This window comes from Myodes glareolus, chromosome 17 (genome assembly GCF_982192425.1).
Source record: "Myodes glareolus chromosome 17, mMyoGla1.1, whole genome shotgun sequence".
NCBI classification, from domain to species: Eukaryota; Metazoa; Chordata; class Mammalia; order Rodentia; family Cricetidae; genus Myodes; species Myodes glareolus.
The window spans coordinates 55,875,333-55,891,300 of NC_142042.1; the positions used below are offsets into that span (position 1 = coordinate 55,875,333).

A 15,968-nucleotide genomic window follows, 5' to 3' on the forward strand; every position below is an offset into this window, starting at 1 on the left:
CAATCTCAGTTCATTTTATTTCTGGTCGTGATCCTAAAAAGTCACAATATCCTTTAAAGAAATCTTTCTTTTGCGAATACAGCCCATCTTTTGCCTTGGAGTACTACAGCCTGTGAATGTTTTTTTCCTGCAGTTCTGGGATTTGAACCCTAAGCATCCCTAAGTATTCTGAAAGGGGTCTCAGTTTGTAATCTCAGCTAGTTTTCACTGGACAGCCAGGCTGACTTTGAACTCCAGCATCCCGCATAGGTCCCCTGAATGCTGACATAGCAGGTGTGTGCCCCCACTCCTGCTTGTGGATTACTGTATTTTGAAAATAAATGTTCGTGTGTTATTTGCTGCCTCATTGAATTGGGAATATAAATCTCCAACCAATCTAGAGAGGAAAACGTGACTGTTCTGTATATCTCAAAACCCCATTTCTAATGTGCTCCATGAAAAATGGTCCTGTAGAGACTCTGGGTAAACTCACACAGGCACCATGAACCTTCAGGACAGGACAGTGCTGTGCTTTTCTTCCCAAGCCCTCTAGCCTCAGCCTAGGCTCTCATTGGCTCTGGCTGTTTGGATTTCAGCCTCAGTTTTCTCCTAAGAAGACGTAGCAAACCACGGGAACTGAGACACTCAGGGAAGTTGTCTTCAGCCATGCTAGGTGGGAATGAAATTCGCAAGAATATGCAAACACATTCACCCTTCACCCAACCTGCTCTTAAAACAAACCCTCTACTGCAATCACTAACAGGCGCCCTAACGTTGACTGATGCCTGTTCCCTCCCTGTTCCTCCTCTGGTGGGTGGATTGAGGAGAGCCAACGGCAGCTGGCAGAGACAGGGGAGTAAAAACCGAAAGAACCAGTAGAGGATCTACAAACTGAGCCATTAGTCCATGAATAATTGAGAGTCGCTTCTGTTCCAAATTGATGAGCTGAGGCCCAGGGGGCTCGATTCTAGTCTTGTCATGGTAACCACAGGGCCCCAAGCCAGACCTTGCAAGGTGCTTCGGTAAACACAGTAGCTATTGCCTTTCCTGGTGGGTTGATAGCCCGCACACAATCCTTTAGCCAGATACCTTGTTGCAGAGAAAGAAAGGCCTGGAGAGCTGAGTCCTGGAGCTTGGGAAGACAGTGCTTTCTGCCAGTTCTGTTTTCCAAGAGCCGGGAGGGACAAGTGAACAAGGCCTTCAGTTTACAGGCCCTGAAATCTGGAAGGCTGGAGGAACTCCTTTGGTTTTTCTTTCAGAGTGATGATAGAGAATTTCATGGGAATTAAGACCGGGGCAAGAATTGTATCTGCCCAGCTGCGGGTAGAAACTTGCCATTTCTGCCTTGTTGGCCCAGAGCTCCCATTGTGAACCACAGTGAGGTTCCTGGCACCAACATGGTAGAAAGTTAAATCTACCTTAACATACACTGTCCTCATTCCCTAACTGAGCAGGTATTTATTTCTTTAGATTATGAGGTCCCCTCATTTGCCCAGGGAGAGGCATCAAGGATGCTGGAGACAGACTTGGACATCATGCTGATTGACCTTAAAAAAAAAACCTGGAATCCCTCTGACCTTCAGTTCTGCCCTCTATGAAAACGAGGAAGAATGCCCACCACTCTGACTTGTTCTAGCTTCTAACAGCACAGAGGACCGACAGCCCAGACAACCGTCTTCTCCCTCACATGCCTGATTACCCCAATACCTGCAGTCCTTACCCTGTGGCGATGGGGGCTGGAATCCCACTTTTCTGCAGATGAGAGTACCCAGACAAGAGTTGCAGGGGGAGAACTTTATATTGTGTTATGGCGCTATGGTGTTCTTCATTGTTCTCTGTTAAAGATTTGGCTTCGAAAGACAACCCGGATGGCTCAAGGCAAGTGAAACCAGAGAGCACAAAAATCTCCCAAGGGCAGCACTCCCCCTGCCCCATTGGCTACTTTGGTGGCTGCTGTGCCCAGATCACGACCCCCAGAGAGAGACCACCAGAGAGGCCCAGACTATAATAAGCAAGGTTTAATCAGCATAATACAAACATGTTTGGAATGCATCTCCATCCCCGTTACAACAAGGTAGAGAGGAGTTGTATCTCCTCTGTGGCGTAAGCTTTTAAAGGCATACCTACAAAGAGAATCTTTGAAGATGCTTTGGCATGGGTGCAAGGACTTTTGCTCCCTCACATTCTGTTAAGTCAGCTTTTTCCTTGTTTTTAGAGTAGGGCTACTGTTCTTGAGTTAGGCCATCTTTATCAGCCTGTACTAGGTGACTGGCTGGGCTGAGCTAAGTGACCTTGTGCTCAGAATATCCTGGGTGGGAGAGGGGAAGGCCACTATCTTCCTGGGAAAACATTCTGCTAAGAAATTTCTTCTTGCCCCTTTGAGAATAAGGGGTGAGGGTCCCACAGTGGCCAAACCAAGAATGGAGATAAGAGAGCACTGCCTTCTATGAACAGGAGCGCCATGCCTGACAGAGCTCCTGAGCCCCAGAAGAGGAATGAGGTTTCCAGCCTGTGCTAAGGTCTAACTCGCGAGAAGCTGTGCTTGGTCTGAGAGGTGGGAGACCCTTCCTCTGACCTTCTCTGTGGAAACACAGAAGGCAATGAGAATACCTCCCACACCAGTTTATTGGCGTGATTGGCTCCCTCTTTCCTGCTTTGGGCTTTTGGAAGTTGCAGACCCCAGTCAAAAACAGGCAGAGGAACCACAGTGGAAGGGATTCTCGAAGGATTCAGAGGAAGAAGTCATTGTCAACAGGGTGGCAGAGGAAAAGGGAGGATGGGAGAGAGGATTCCTCAGGCTTCATGCCAAGGCCTCTTCACTCAGTGGTGCCTGGCCCTCAGCTCATAGTCCCCAAATCCGCTCCCTTGGCAGGGCCATCTGCCTCCCCAAGGCAGCCAAAGGAGATGACTCATTTCCAGACTCCGGAGGTGGCTCTGACCCCTCTTCCCAGGTACCGCCTAAGTGGGCCAGTTGAAGCCAGGCAGGGCTGGCGCTGATGTCCGGCCAACTTTGCCTTAAGCGAATCTGCTGATTCATAGCTCTCTTCTAAACACCCCTCCCCGCTCCCTCTCCCCCGTCCCCGTGAGCTGGCATGCTGGAAGCCGCACAGAGGATCTGGTGGTGGAGGCCACCTGGCAGGAACCAGTCAAAGGGAAGTAGAAGCAGAAGCACCTGCCACCCCAATCCCACATTTACTAACCACACCAAGGCCAAAAGTATGTGCTCACCCGAGGGGTTCAAGGCCACAAGTGGAGACATGCACATCTTAGGGGAAGTGTTGCCCCAGGAGAGATGTAAAGATTCTCATGAGAAGGTGGGTACCGTGACTTGAAGAAGCTTACAAACGTACAGTTGGGTATGGCTCTGCTCAGGGGTCTATTTAAGAAAAAAAATATTTAAAACTGTGCATTAGAGGAGCTGGAGAGAGGGCTTGGAGGCTAAGAGCGCTTGCTGCCCTTGCAGAGAGCTCGGGTTCAGTTCTTAGCACCCACACGGTAGCCAGAACTGTCTGTTGGAACTCCTCAGGAGATCCAATACCCTCTTCTTCCTTCCGAGGTACCAGGCATGAACACAGTGCATGGTACGTACATGCTACCAGCAAGACACATACACACATAAAATGAAAATAATGAATCTTTGAAAAAAATGGAAATAAAGAAGCAGAAATATAACCATGGTCCACATAATCCAGGCTCCACATAATACTTGTAGATGTACAAAAAGTACAAGTATTTGATTAAATAATACATTATTTATATATAAATATATCTTTATAGCTCACATATATACCTTATATATATACATATACTCCATATATATTCATGTACTTATATTCTTTAGTATGTAATGCCACCTGCACAGTCTGTGTGATGTTGCTTCTATGTATGTGATTTCGGGGCTGACACACTGGATAATCAATTGGGGGGCTCTTGAGGAAGACTGTTTCTCACATTCTTAGAATTCCTCGGTTGTCTGTAGCTCTTTGTCTAGGGTCGGGGCCCACGAGAGTTCTCTCTTTCATGATAGTGTGTCTGCCGATGTCATCCTTATTCAGGTCTTGTTTAAGCATTTTTTTTTTAATTTTTAAGGTGTGTGGTGGGGGGGGGCATGTGCACGTTAGGGTGGGTGTTCCCAGAAGTCCAGAAAAGCATGCTAGACATTTATAGCTGGAGTCACAGGCAGTTGGAACCCACCTGATGTTGGCACCAGGGACTGAACCGGGGTCCTCTGCAAGCGTAGTACATATTCTTAACTGCTGAGCCATCTCTTCAGCCCCGTTATTATTTTTATTTTTTATTGTTCTTTAATTATATCATGTGCTTGTGTGTGGGTATGTGCACTGAGCACAGGTTTCCTTTGAGGCTAGAAGAGGGCATTGGATTCTCCTGGATCTATAGCTACAGGCAATTGTGAGCCACCCAGTATGAGTGCTGCCAACTAAACTCTACCAGAGTAGTAAATACTCTTAGCCACGGAGCCGTCTCCACAGCCCTTGCCTATATTTTTGCCTATCCACCTTTGTTTGGTCAGTTTGTACTGAGGGCTGAACATGGGCCTAGACTTGCTAGGCAAACACTCTGTCTTTGAGCTACGTCTCCACTTGTCTTTTTATTTTGAGACAGGGTCTCCCTCACTAAGTTGTCAAACTGTCCTTGAATCCACTCTTTAGCCCAAACCGGCCCCTGAACTTTTTCAATCCTCCTGCTGTAACCTCCCAAATTATACCAGGCCCAAAGGTTTGGGGAGTTATTTGGTACAGTCTTCAAATAAATGTAGGCAGCTTCTCCATCCCCTTAAAGACTTTAGGAAAAGACTCTCTAGCATCTTCTTGCATTTACAAGACTTTGTAGTTTTGGATAAATGCTTTTTTTGGAGGAATATTCAGTGTTCTTAAAATTTTCTTTAAAACCTGAGCTATTCTAGATAGCATCTAGCCAGGGTGGATGTAATGTCTATTGGCTATCACAGGGTCTGCCACAGAGGGGATTAGCCACAATTTATAGCCTTCCTAGGATCTTCCCAAACTACTAAACTCACTAAACTTCCTACATGTAACAACCCCAAGGTACAGGCGGACAATTGGTTTGGCTTCCTAGTTTAGGGCTTTTTAACTGGTCTTGTGCCTTTGTTAATCTGCTGCACACAGATGCCCATCTCCTCTAAGCACAGAGACCCCAAACCTCTAAGCACAGAGACCCCAATCCTCTAAGCACAGAGACCTCCCCACCCTGCCTGCTCTCTAAAGTCTCTAAGTTGTGATTTTCTGTGTTCGTGGGTTGCTGCTGGATCTCAGAGTACTCCAGCTTCCCTCACTGCAGGTTCTGCAGGATGGTATTAAAGGATCCGATCACCTCAGCTTCTGTCTACCGAATCCACACTAGCCGCCCGTTCTCTCCATATAAAGAACCCCTCTCCTGGTCCGTGCACAGCAGCTGACACAGCCCTGACTGCCACCAGTTCCAGTGGGCCGCCCTTCCTAACTGCTCAGGTTGGGTTTCCACCTCATCTTCTATCTCAAAATCTTTCTTCTCTGAGTCTCCCTCTAGGCTTCAACAGGGAGGGACTTTCTGAGCCTCAGGGCCAGGGCTTTGCCAGATCTTTGTTGGATCTCATCCTGTTTATCTCCTTTTATTGTCCCCCTCTGCAATTAGGTCTTTATTACATTCTGAACTTCAGTTATCTCTGCTAGCTTTGGTCATTTCAGGTGACACAAACATGCACAGACAAAGGTAATGACAAAAAACAAGAAAACAGAACATGCACACACTCATATGCACACATGCAAAAATATGCATACACACATACACATATATGCATGTGACATCACACAATACATACATATATATACACGCATGTGTGCACACTCATACACATACACATAGATACATACACACATACATACACACACATATATTCACACACACGTAAATACACACACATACAGGCATACATACACAAATGCATGCACACACATATACACACATACATATGCACATATACATGCACACTCACACACATGCATGCGCACTCACATATACATATACACACATGCATGCACACTCACATACATATATATACACACATGCATGCACACACAGATATTTGAACACACGCACACACACACACATCATTAGCCCAAAATAGGCAAGAAGAAGAAACACCACTGGAGACGGAGTGATCTGCTCAGAAATCCCACCTATGCACAGGGCTCCACCCCTACTTCTCTACTTTTTCCAAGAGGTTTTTTTGTTTGTTTGTTTCCCGGTGCTGGGGTTGAACATACATACTAACAAGTTGCATTATAATGGAACTAAAATATTATCCTTATTTATCCTTTTATTTTGAGGGAGGGTGCCACGAAATTGCCCAGACCGACCTTAATTTATAGTCTTCCTACCTCAGCTTCCAGAGTAGCGCCCGAAGGACCCGCCTCTACAGGGGTTTGTGGAAAGACTCAAGTATGGGGAGAACACTTGCAAGCCTTGTCCACGGATCTACTGTTCTGTGAGACCGTCCCAAAGGAAGAGCGCTCATAGTTCTGTTCCCATTCAGCTACCTGTCCTTTACTGCTCTCTGGTTGTGCTGCGCATTAACTGAGAAGCCTTGGGTATGGTGCTCAAACCCCGTGAGCCTGAACTTCCTTGCCTCTAAGGGGAGCATAATTTCACATACTGCAGAGCTGGCATAGAAACTCAAAGAGTCAAATGACACAGCCAACCCCGGTTGTTTAGTGGATCCTTCCAGCTGACAGTGAGTTCCCCTCTTTCTGGTTCCCGGGGACACACTCCACTCCCCACCGTAACCCTGCGGGCTTCCCTAGAATCTACTGGTCTCCCTTTCTCCCTCCTGTTGATTACTTGAGGTTTTATCACTTTAGTGGAACTTTCAGGCCCTGACAGGTGACATCAGCCCTCTCTGAAGACTTTAGGGTTGGCCCACAGTAGGCCTACTGTCAAGGGGATTATGCAGTTTTTACTGAGACCCCCTGTCAGTCCATGAAGGCGACAATGAGAGGGAGCTGCCTTCAAAGAGAGTGGACATATACATGCACACTCACACACATGCATGCGCACTCACACATACATATACACACATGCATGCACACTCACATACATATATATACACACATGCATGCACACACACATATTTGAACACACGCACACACACACACATCATTGGCCCAAAATAGGCAAGAAGAAGAAACACCACCGGAGACGGAGTGATCTGCCTTCAGATTGCCTCCACCCTCTGGACCCTTCCCCCTCTTATCAGTGAGCTGCTTTACTTCTTTCCCTTTCCTCTTCCACGTAAATGGGCTCCGATTCAGCACACCCTTCCCTGCTGTGCACCCCTGAGCAATTCAGTTATCAAAGGGAAAAGATCCACCTCATCCTAGATTCTGACTCTACCATTTTTTTAAGTTCGCCCAAGGGTCTTCATGACCCTACCCTAGGGGGAGCCCTTTACCTTGACTGCAGCCTAAATTGTTGACTCTTTTGAACTTCAGACAAAAGCACAAGGGCGGTTTCCTAGCTGACTTCAGCTGCCCTCCATGCCTTTCCTCCTGTGGGATCTCAGCTCTTGGTAGATGAAGATGCAGCAAGCTTGGAACACTGTACTGGGTGGAAGGGGGGTGGGTGATTGGGAAGACGCACTCCCAGAATCATCCTGCTGATGCACAGGGTGAGAAAGATAGCACTTAGCAAGTTCAGTGATCAGTGTGGTACCCAGAGGAGCTAAGGGGAGTCCAGAGCCCTGGAGAGACAGAGGCCAGAATGCACTGGGAACCAGTACCACATTGGTCTATACCAGAATTACCCTAGTGTCTGATACATTCCTTCATTCATCCAGATTTGAGGAGGAAACAAAGGCTCAGAGAGTCTCGGCCAGGCCTAAAGCCCAGTAGTTTGAGAGCTAAGATCTTACCCAGTCAGGACTTTTTCTTTAAGACAAGGTCTTGTTATATGACCCAGGCTGGCCTGGTATTCACTATGTTGCCTAAACTGACTCCACAGCTACTGCAATCCTCCTGCCTCAGTCTCCTTCCTAGCAGTCCAGAGGTCTCAAGTAACTTTTGCAGTGTGAGCAAAACTTGAATTTTGATTTGCCAAGGTGTTTTTCATGACAAACCTGCCCTTTTGATCCTGCCACAGTGTTTGGGGAACTGAATGATGAAGGAAATGAGTTTGGAGAGACTGAATAAATTGTCCGTGTCTTTCCAAATTTGAACTCGGGCTTGTCTGACCCCGACATTGCTGCTTGAACCATAGACTGAAATGAGAGATCCTTTTCAAGAACCAGATGCAATCCCCAGGAATGCTACTGGTGGGTACCATCTTGAGAAAGAGCTGCAGTCGGATTCAGCAGACAGAATGACATGGTTAGTCAACAATGCTTGCCGTGGGCACAAGATGGAGGTGATATTCTGCCACCCCTGATAGGTGATATTGAATTACTAGGCTCTGTATCTTGGACCCTCTCAGAACATTGCTTCTGAAGCCATCGTTCCTACAGTTCCTGTTCAGCCATGAGAAGCTTTGGCAAAGCTGCCAAGCACTGACAAGGGATAGGTGAACACTATAAAGAAATAACATATTTTGTCATGCCAGAATCTTCTGTCCATCACACGGGTCTTGACATCACCTCTGTATAGGAAAGACACTTAGTTTTTTTTTAATTTCCAAACTTTTTTGAAAGACAGAATCTCATATAGGGTAAGCTGTCCTTAAACTTGACCACAACCAAGGAGGACCTGAAACTTCAGATCCTCTTGCCTGTACCTCCCAAGTGCTGAGATTACAAGTAGGGTTCTAAAGTGTTAATGACAGGGGGAGACACATAATCTGACCTCATTTTTATCTGTCTTTGAGGCACCATATTACCTTTGGGCTGCAGATCTATCTTCTTAGCTGTGTTTTCTTGGAGAATCGTACCCAAGACTGTCCCAAGAAGACATCCTGAAATGTACCCGTAGGTGGGTAACACAGCCACCAAGAGAACCATTTGCTGCCAGTTTCCCATAAATCAGAGGCATCTGCACAAGATGGAACATAGAGTGTGCACAAAAGGCTTCCCCACCTCATGCTTGCCCTCCCAGGAGCCTTGTCAGTGACCCCAGGAAAGATTACTGAGTCACTGGCTTAGCCCTAAAGTGTGCCTTACATCACCTACGTGTACGCAGGTACAGGGACATGCATTTCCATTTTCTTCACCTCCCTGGACATTTTCTTCAAGGTGTGAAGTAATATGAGTCTAGACATGGACCTTGAGTTTAAGGAAATCATATGCAATAGGAGAGGCAATCTGAACACCCCCTTACCAAGCCAGGAGCCCTTGCCCTGGGCCTCACCAGCTTTCTTTTCCCTCCCCACCCGCCCCCCACCCTCCCGTGTCAGCCTGTCCCCAAGCCGGCACCTCTGTGCCTCTGCCTCTATCCCCAGACTGCCTAGCAGATGGTTCCTGGTGGTTTTGACTCCTGCTTCTGCCTTCACCAGCTGTGAGGTCCTGACAAGTTGTTTCCCCAACCACCTGCTTGTTGCTTCTCTTAAAATAGAGATGATTGCCGCTTTACCTCCTGTGATCGTTGGAAAAATCAAATGAGCTCTGGGAAAAAATTAAATGAGTTAGTATGTAGTCCAACTCTTAGAAGCACGCTCAGCATGTCTGAAGCACACGTAGGTATTAGTAATTAATGTGATTACTCAGCCTTCAAGACTCAACTTGAACATTATCTTCATAAAAACGTGTTGCAAAAAATTTACCATAAACAGAGACAAAGAGAAGGGGTTATCCAGAAAAGATATCTGCAACACATATGACAAAGGATTCGTCTCCTTGATTTACGGGGACCAAGCAGGACACTGTAGAAACACAACTATTCAGTAGGAAAGCACCCAAACCTGCAGTTTACAGACAAGAAATATAAGGGACTAATAAGCAGGAAAAGACATCCAGTGTTGCTCATAAGTAACCAATCAAAGCAGTAATGAAGTCTTGCTTGCCAGCTTTGGGAAAGTTTTCAAGTCTGATTAATACCCATTGATGGCAAGGATGAGAAAAACAAATATTTTTTTGAGACAGGGTTTCTCTGTAGCTTTGGAGTCTGTACGGGAACTATCTCTTGTAGACCAAGGTGGCCTTGAACTCACAGAGATCCAACTGCCTCTGCCTCCCGAGTGCTGGGATTAAAGGCATGCACCACCACCACCCAACCTTATGGGTAATATTTTTATTTCTAGTGCTGGGATTTGAACCCAAGGCCTGACACATGATGGGTGAACACCCTACCACTAAGCTACATCTGCAGCCATGCATACAACGAGTAGAGATTTCTGCAGCCATTTCAATGAACATTGGAAAGATTTCTCAACACTAAAACCATACATTCCCGTGAATCACCACTCCATCCTCTGTGTACTGACACCTCACAAAGAGCAATATATGTTTCTTTTGCAGCTTAGCAATGTGCCTGACAGAAAGGCACTCAGTAAATATTCATTGAATAAATATATAAACAAAAATGTTCACTGAAGTAGTGTTTGTGATAGACAAAAACTGAAAACCCCCTGAATGCCCAGCGACAGGGGAGAATTTAAATAAATCACTGACACTCGTATAATAGAGAGCCCTATGGCTGTTAAGACCTAAGTCATACAACTGTGTGTTTTGATTTCAGATGACTTCTAATGCACAAGACTAAACTAAATTCTACAATATCAAGTTCAGAGCAGTGCACATTGTATGTGATCACTGATAAGCAACAAATGATCACACATGTTCACAAATACAAGAATGTTCTTGTCTTAGTTTGAGTTACTGTTGCTATGAGGAAACATCATGACCAAAAGCAGCTTAGGGAGGAAAGGGTTTATTTGCCTTATATTTCCATAGCACTATTCAGCACTGAAGGAAGCCAAAGGCAGGAACTCAAACAGGGCAAGAACAGGGGCTGATACAAAGGCCATGGAGGGGTGCTGCTTACTGGCTTGCTCACCATAGGTTGTTTAGCCTCTGCTTTCTTATAACACCCAGGACCCCAGCCTAGGGGTGGCCCCACCCACAATGGACTGGGCCCTCCCACATCAATCATTTAATAAAACTGTACAGGTTCACTGCAGCCCAATCTTATCTTTCTCAGTAGAGGCTCCCTCTTCTCAGATGGCTATAGCGTATGTGGAGCTGACCTAAAACTAGGCAGTACACTCTCCTAAGTTCTTTACTACAAACTCTTTACAGTTCCACTATGGGGAAGAGTCTGGGGCAGGGAGATGTGCAGGAGAGAAAACCTTGTTGTTATTACTTGTAGCTTTCTCTTCCCTCCACTTCTCTCTCTCTCCTTCTCCTTCCCTCCCCTTATCTCTCTTCTCCTTCCTTCTCCTTCTCTCCAGTCTCCTCCCATCCCCACTTCTTTTCTTCCTTTTGTCCTGTATGCATGTACTGATTTTATAAGCCAAAAAACAAAGATGCACTTTGCTGTTTAGTAGCTTTCCTGGCTCTGCCCTGGATGCCCCTGAGCCTCCTCCTGGCTGCCTCCTGCCGCTCCTCTCCTTGCTTCCTGTCCCGGCAATGTTGAGTCCCTGGCAGCTCCCCACACACCTGCCGCAGTGGCCCTCTTCCCAGGCCTTGGTGTTTGCTACCTGGACCCTCTGTTTCCATTGTTCTTCTCCATTCTGTAGCGCACCCCCAGGCTAGGCTAGAGTCCCAAGGGTATCCCTGCCACACCCTTGTGCATCTCTGCCCCTGTGCTGCTCCCTGGGATTGATGGGTTTGGAGGCAGCGGTGGTAAACTGGTCTTGGCACAGCTCTGTGCTGTGCTGTGTCTTTGCCCTGAGTTCTCAGCAGAGGGCTTATCATTCAAAAAGCCCTCAGGAAATGGTGGCCGGATGAATATTTGGGAAATACTCCCTCTCCAAGATTATCTAAAGACAAACAAACAGAACCCCACTCCCCATCAAACTCTATTATGATGGATGTTGGTATTCTATGGGTTTTAGGTTTGCTGTTTTTTTGTTTGTTTGTTTGTTTGTTTTTTGACAGAGTCTCACTATATTGCCCAGGCTGGTCTCAAACTCATGATCCCCCTGCCTCAGCCTCCTTAGTCCTGGGGTTGTAGGCCTATACCCTATTACCTAGTGAGACTAATAATCTCACATAAAGAGAACCGCCTACAAAGCTGGATGTTGCGTGGATATCCCCCCACGTCTCCACTAGCAGCTAGCAGCTGGGAGTGACTGGTCCCAGCACCAAACACCTCCATCTTGGAAGGAGCATCCTTTCTGCATTGCTCAGCCTGTAGTGGCATTTGGCCCCAGGTCCATCCACAGCCATCCTAACAAGTGGTGAAGCCCAGGGAAAGGGAAGGGCTTACCTACCCATGTGCCAAGCTCTGGATGTATGCCAGGCACTTCACCAGGCAGTGACTCCCCTGGAGCCACAAAGAGAAAAGATGCTGCCCTCCTTCTTCAGGACTTTCTGTTTCACTGCAAAAGAGGGTAGGGGGAAGAAACCGTGTTGAGGCAGAAGTACTGAGTAAGTAAATACTGGCAATTGAGGGGCCCAAAACATTCAGATCACAGGTTCACCTGGTGATGACATCCCTGCTTAGCAGAGATGCCTGCTTACAAGGTACAAATCATCATTATCACTATCATCATCGCCACCTTTATTACCATTACCACCATCTTCATTGTCATCGCCACCATCTTCATCATGATCAACTATTTTCGTAATCACTGTTGTCCTCATCATCACCATCACCGCCATCATCACCATCACCATCATCTTCATCAACAACTATTGTCATAATCACTGTTGTCCTCATCATTACCACCATCACCACCATCATCATCTTCATCATCATCAACAACTATTTTCATAGTTACTGTTGTCATCATCATTATCACCATCATCATCATCACCATCATCACTATTATCAGCATCACTACCACCATCATCATTGGGTACAAATGGATTTGTAAAGAAGATGGCTAGCTGAGGAAAGGATGGAAAGGAAAGCTGACCAGGAGACCATCAAAAGCTTCAATGGACCAGGCCCAAGTCAGTGACCTCCATGGGAACAAGCCTGAGTGAGTGACCACTGCGGGACCAGGCCTGAGCCAGAGACCTCTGCAGGAGCAGGCCTGAACCAACAACCTCTTCGGAAGCAGGCCTTAGCAAGTGACCTCCATGAGAGCAGGCTTAAACGACCTTCTGAACTACAGAGCGACCTCTGGGAACACCAGCCAACCTCCAGGAACAGCGAGCAACCTACAGGGTGACTGGAACCATGGCCCAGACTCTACCATGAGGAGCAACCCTCTGAGCCTTAGATCCATTGGCACCTGGAAGAGTGATCACTAGAGAGATGACCCCAACTACACCAAGTAGAGGAAAAGATGGCTAGACAAGATAAGAACACACCCAGCACCACAAGGAATCGCCAAAAACTAGTGACTCTGCAACAGTAAGACTTAAACACCCCAATAGAGATGAAGCAGAAGAAAATGACCTAAGAAATAACTTCAGGAGAATGTTTGAAGCCCTTAAAAAAGAATGACAAATTCTCTCAAATAAACAGAGGAAAAGACCAACAAAAAATTGGAAGAAATCAACAAATCCCTTAAAGAAAACCAAGGGGGAAAATAGCAATCAAACACTTTAACATCAAATGAACAAAAATAGTAGAGTCAGTAAAAGGTTCAGGTGGTTCTGGCAGTTCCACAGGACTCGGCTCCTCTGTGAGGGCTAGTCTACCATCTGTGGTGGGGCAGGTGAGGCGTGGGGTCCTTCAGGTGTGGGTACTTACAGGCAGCCGGTGTGGAAGAAGTGTGGGCAGCAGATGAGGTGTGGCAGGCAGAAATGAGTTGGGCAGGCCTGCACACTTGCCTCTCCCCTTCCCCAAGCTATTCCTGCTCTTACCTCAACTCCCTCCTGCCTCTGCTTCTGCCTTGGTCTCTGCAGCCTGGAGGTCACAGTGGCTTTCGCACTGACAGTCAGAGCAGCCTCAGTAACGTGGCCAGGAGCTCAGGTGGGAGACGATGTGTGAAGTCACAGAGGAAAAGGTGCATGATCTGCCAATAGGATCAGCCTCACGTGGTCTGCCATCAGTCCTCCGCATGGCCTTGAGCAGACGACTCCTCTCTGCGGATTCTGTCTGAATGAACGTTCTCCATGAAATTATTGTTACTAAAACAAACAGAAGCTCGCTGTATGTTCTTGGCTGACTTGGTACTCTATACACAGACCAGGCTGGCACTGGGCTCACAGAGATCCTTTGGCCTCTGCCTCAAGGTGCTGGCAAGTGTGCACTATCATGCCTGGCTTCACCATAGAATTCTACATTTCACACATGTCTAGACTCTAAACTTCTAGAAAAACTATAGGTAGCCCAGAGAGCAAAGAGTAGAAAAAAAAAAACAATTCTACATATTTCCCCTTTCACCAGATTCTCTGTAAGCAATAATTGGAACACAGTGCCTGTAGCATTTAATTAATCGTATGGCATTTATTGAAGGTACCATCCATGGTAAGCAATTGGTTTAATATTTTGTAACAATTAGTGTTTATAATATTAACATCGGTATTTTGAACACTCTCATATACATCCCCTCCTTTTTCCTCCTTATTTACATGGTTTCTTTTCAAAGACTCAGAGATTAAGACACATGATCAAAGGTACACAGCGAGGAAACAGTCGAAACAGAATAAAAATTCGTGCCGGTCCGAATGACTCCATGCCTTGACACGCCCCTGCCATGTATGCCTCTTCTGGAAATAATTACAGGCTGCTTCGAAAGAACAAGTAGCGGTTACACTAACTGACCAAAGCTCATCTGCCCATGATCTAAGCAGTGCTTTCTCCTCCACTGGGTCAATTCCCAATGAACCTGGAACTTCCTACACCTATCTTAATCTGGTTGCTCAGGTTCCTAAACCTTACCCTCTTGTTTGGGGTGGAGATGGGGCGGGGGGCTGTCCACACTTCTTATTTCAGGTTAATCTCCTTTGTGCAAATGGTCACCGGCTACTCTTCACAGAAAGGGGAAGTAACCCACTTCTCACTGTTGCCTGCATTGATGGTGTGTGTTCTGGGCTAACAAGGCCCTGGTAGGAGCCGTGAGCGAATTGTGTGATTGTTATTTAAACCCGAGGGCTGTTGAGCTGCCGCAGACAAAGCAGGTAGATGATAGTTTAACTTCTCCAAGAGTAAGTGCCAGGAACCAAAGATCTCTTGCTTTTTAGCTGAGGTCTGGACCTCAGGTAGAAGGTGAATTTCAAGCCATTTTGGTCCTGCGCCTGCTCAACTCTTGGTTCCTGCAGAAGTCCCAAAGCCACGAGGATTGCCCCCAAGAGTCATGAGAAGAAAAACAGTTTGGTTTATTTCTCTAGGTTTGCAAGCAGCTCCTGTGAGGGCCCCAAACAGCATTCTGCACACAGGTTTAGAGAAAAGGAAAGGAATTCAGTCGATATAGCCAGGGAGGTGGTGGGTTAGACATCAAACCTGTACGTAACTCCAGAAGAAGGCAAGGAAGCCTTCAGGAGAAAGTAGGACCACATGCACAGTGGGGGTGGGGGGCAGATACTGAAGGCTGGAAAGGGGCGTGGCCCATGTGTCTCCCAGAGGGTAGTCCCAGGCTGAGATGGGGGTGTGCATGGGAATGCCTCATCTCCTAGAGAGCACCGGGAAGTCTTACTGCCGAAAGGAGTGCAGCCACTTTCATGCTATGGATGGGAAAGCTGAGGCTCAGAGAGTGGACTTACCCAAGGTCACCAGCAGAAAGAGGACCAGAACCCAGCCTCCCTAACTCTCTCAGTACTTCCTCACACAGTCAGCATTAGCTAGTTCTCATTCTTGAAAGATGTGTGTGTGTGTGTGTGTGTGTGTATGTGTTGGGGTGAGTGTACACAGTCTCTGCAAATGTGAGTGTGGAAGGGCAGACACCTGTGTGCATAGTCGGAGGCTGAAGGAGGCCACCGTGTGTCTTGCTCA

The 15,968-nt window shown here is 46.8% G+C and overlaps 1 long non-coding RNA gene across 1 annotated transcript in view; it reads right to left on the minus strand.

Moving 5' to 3' along the window:
* LOC125405623 (uncharacterized) overlaps positions 1-15,167 on the minus strand; it is a 38,300-nt gene extending 23,133 nt beyond the window's left edge. The window contains exons 1-2 of the long non-coding RNA XR_015735266.1: positions 14,919-15,167; positions 13,898-14,132 (exon numbers count right to left, since the gene is read on the minus strand). This is a non-coding gene — a long non-coding RNA (uncharacterized LOC125405623). The remainder of the gene's footprint in view (positions 1-13,897; positions 14,133-14,918) is intronic.
* Between the last annotated feature and the right edge of the window lie 801 nt (positions 15,168-15,968).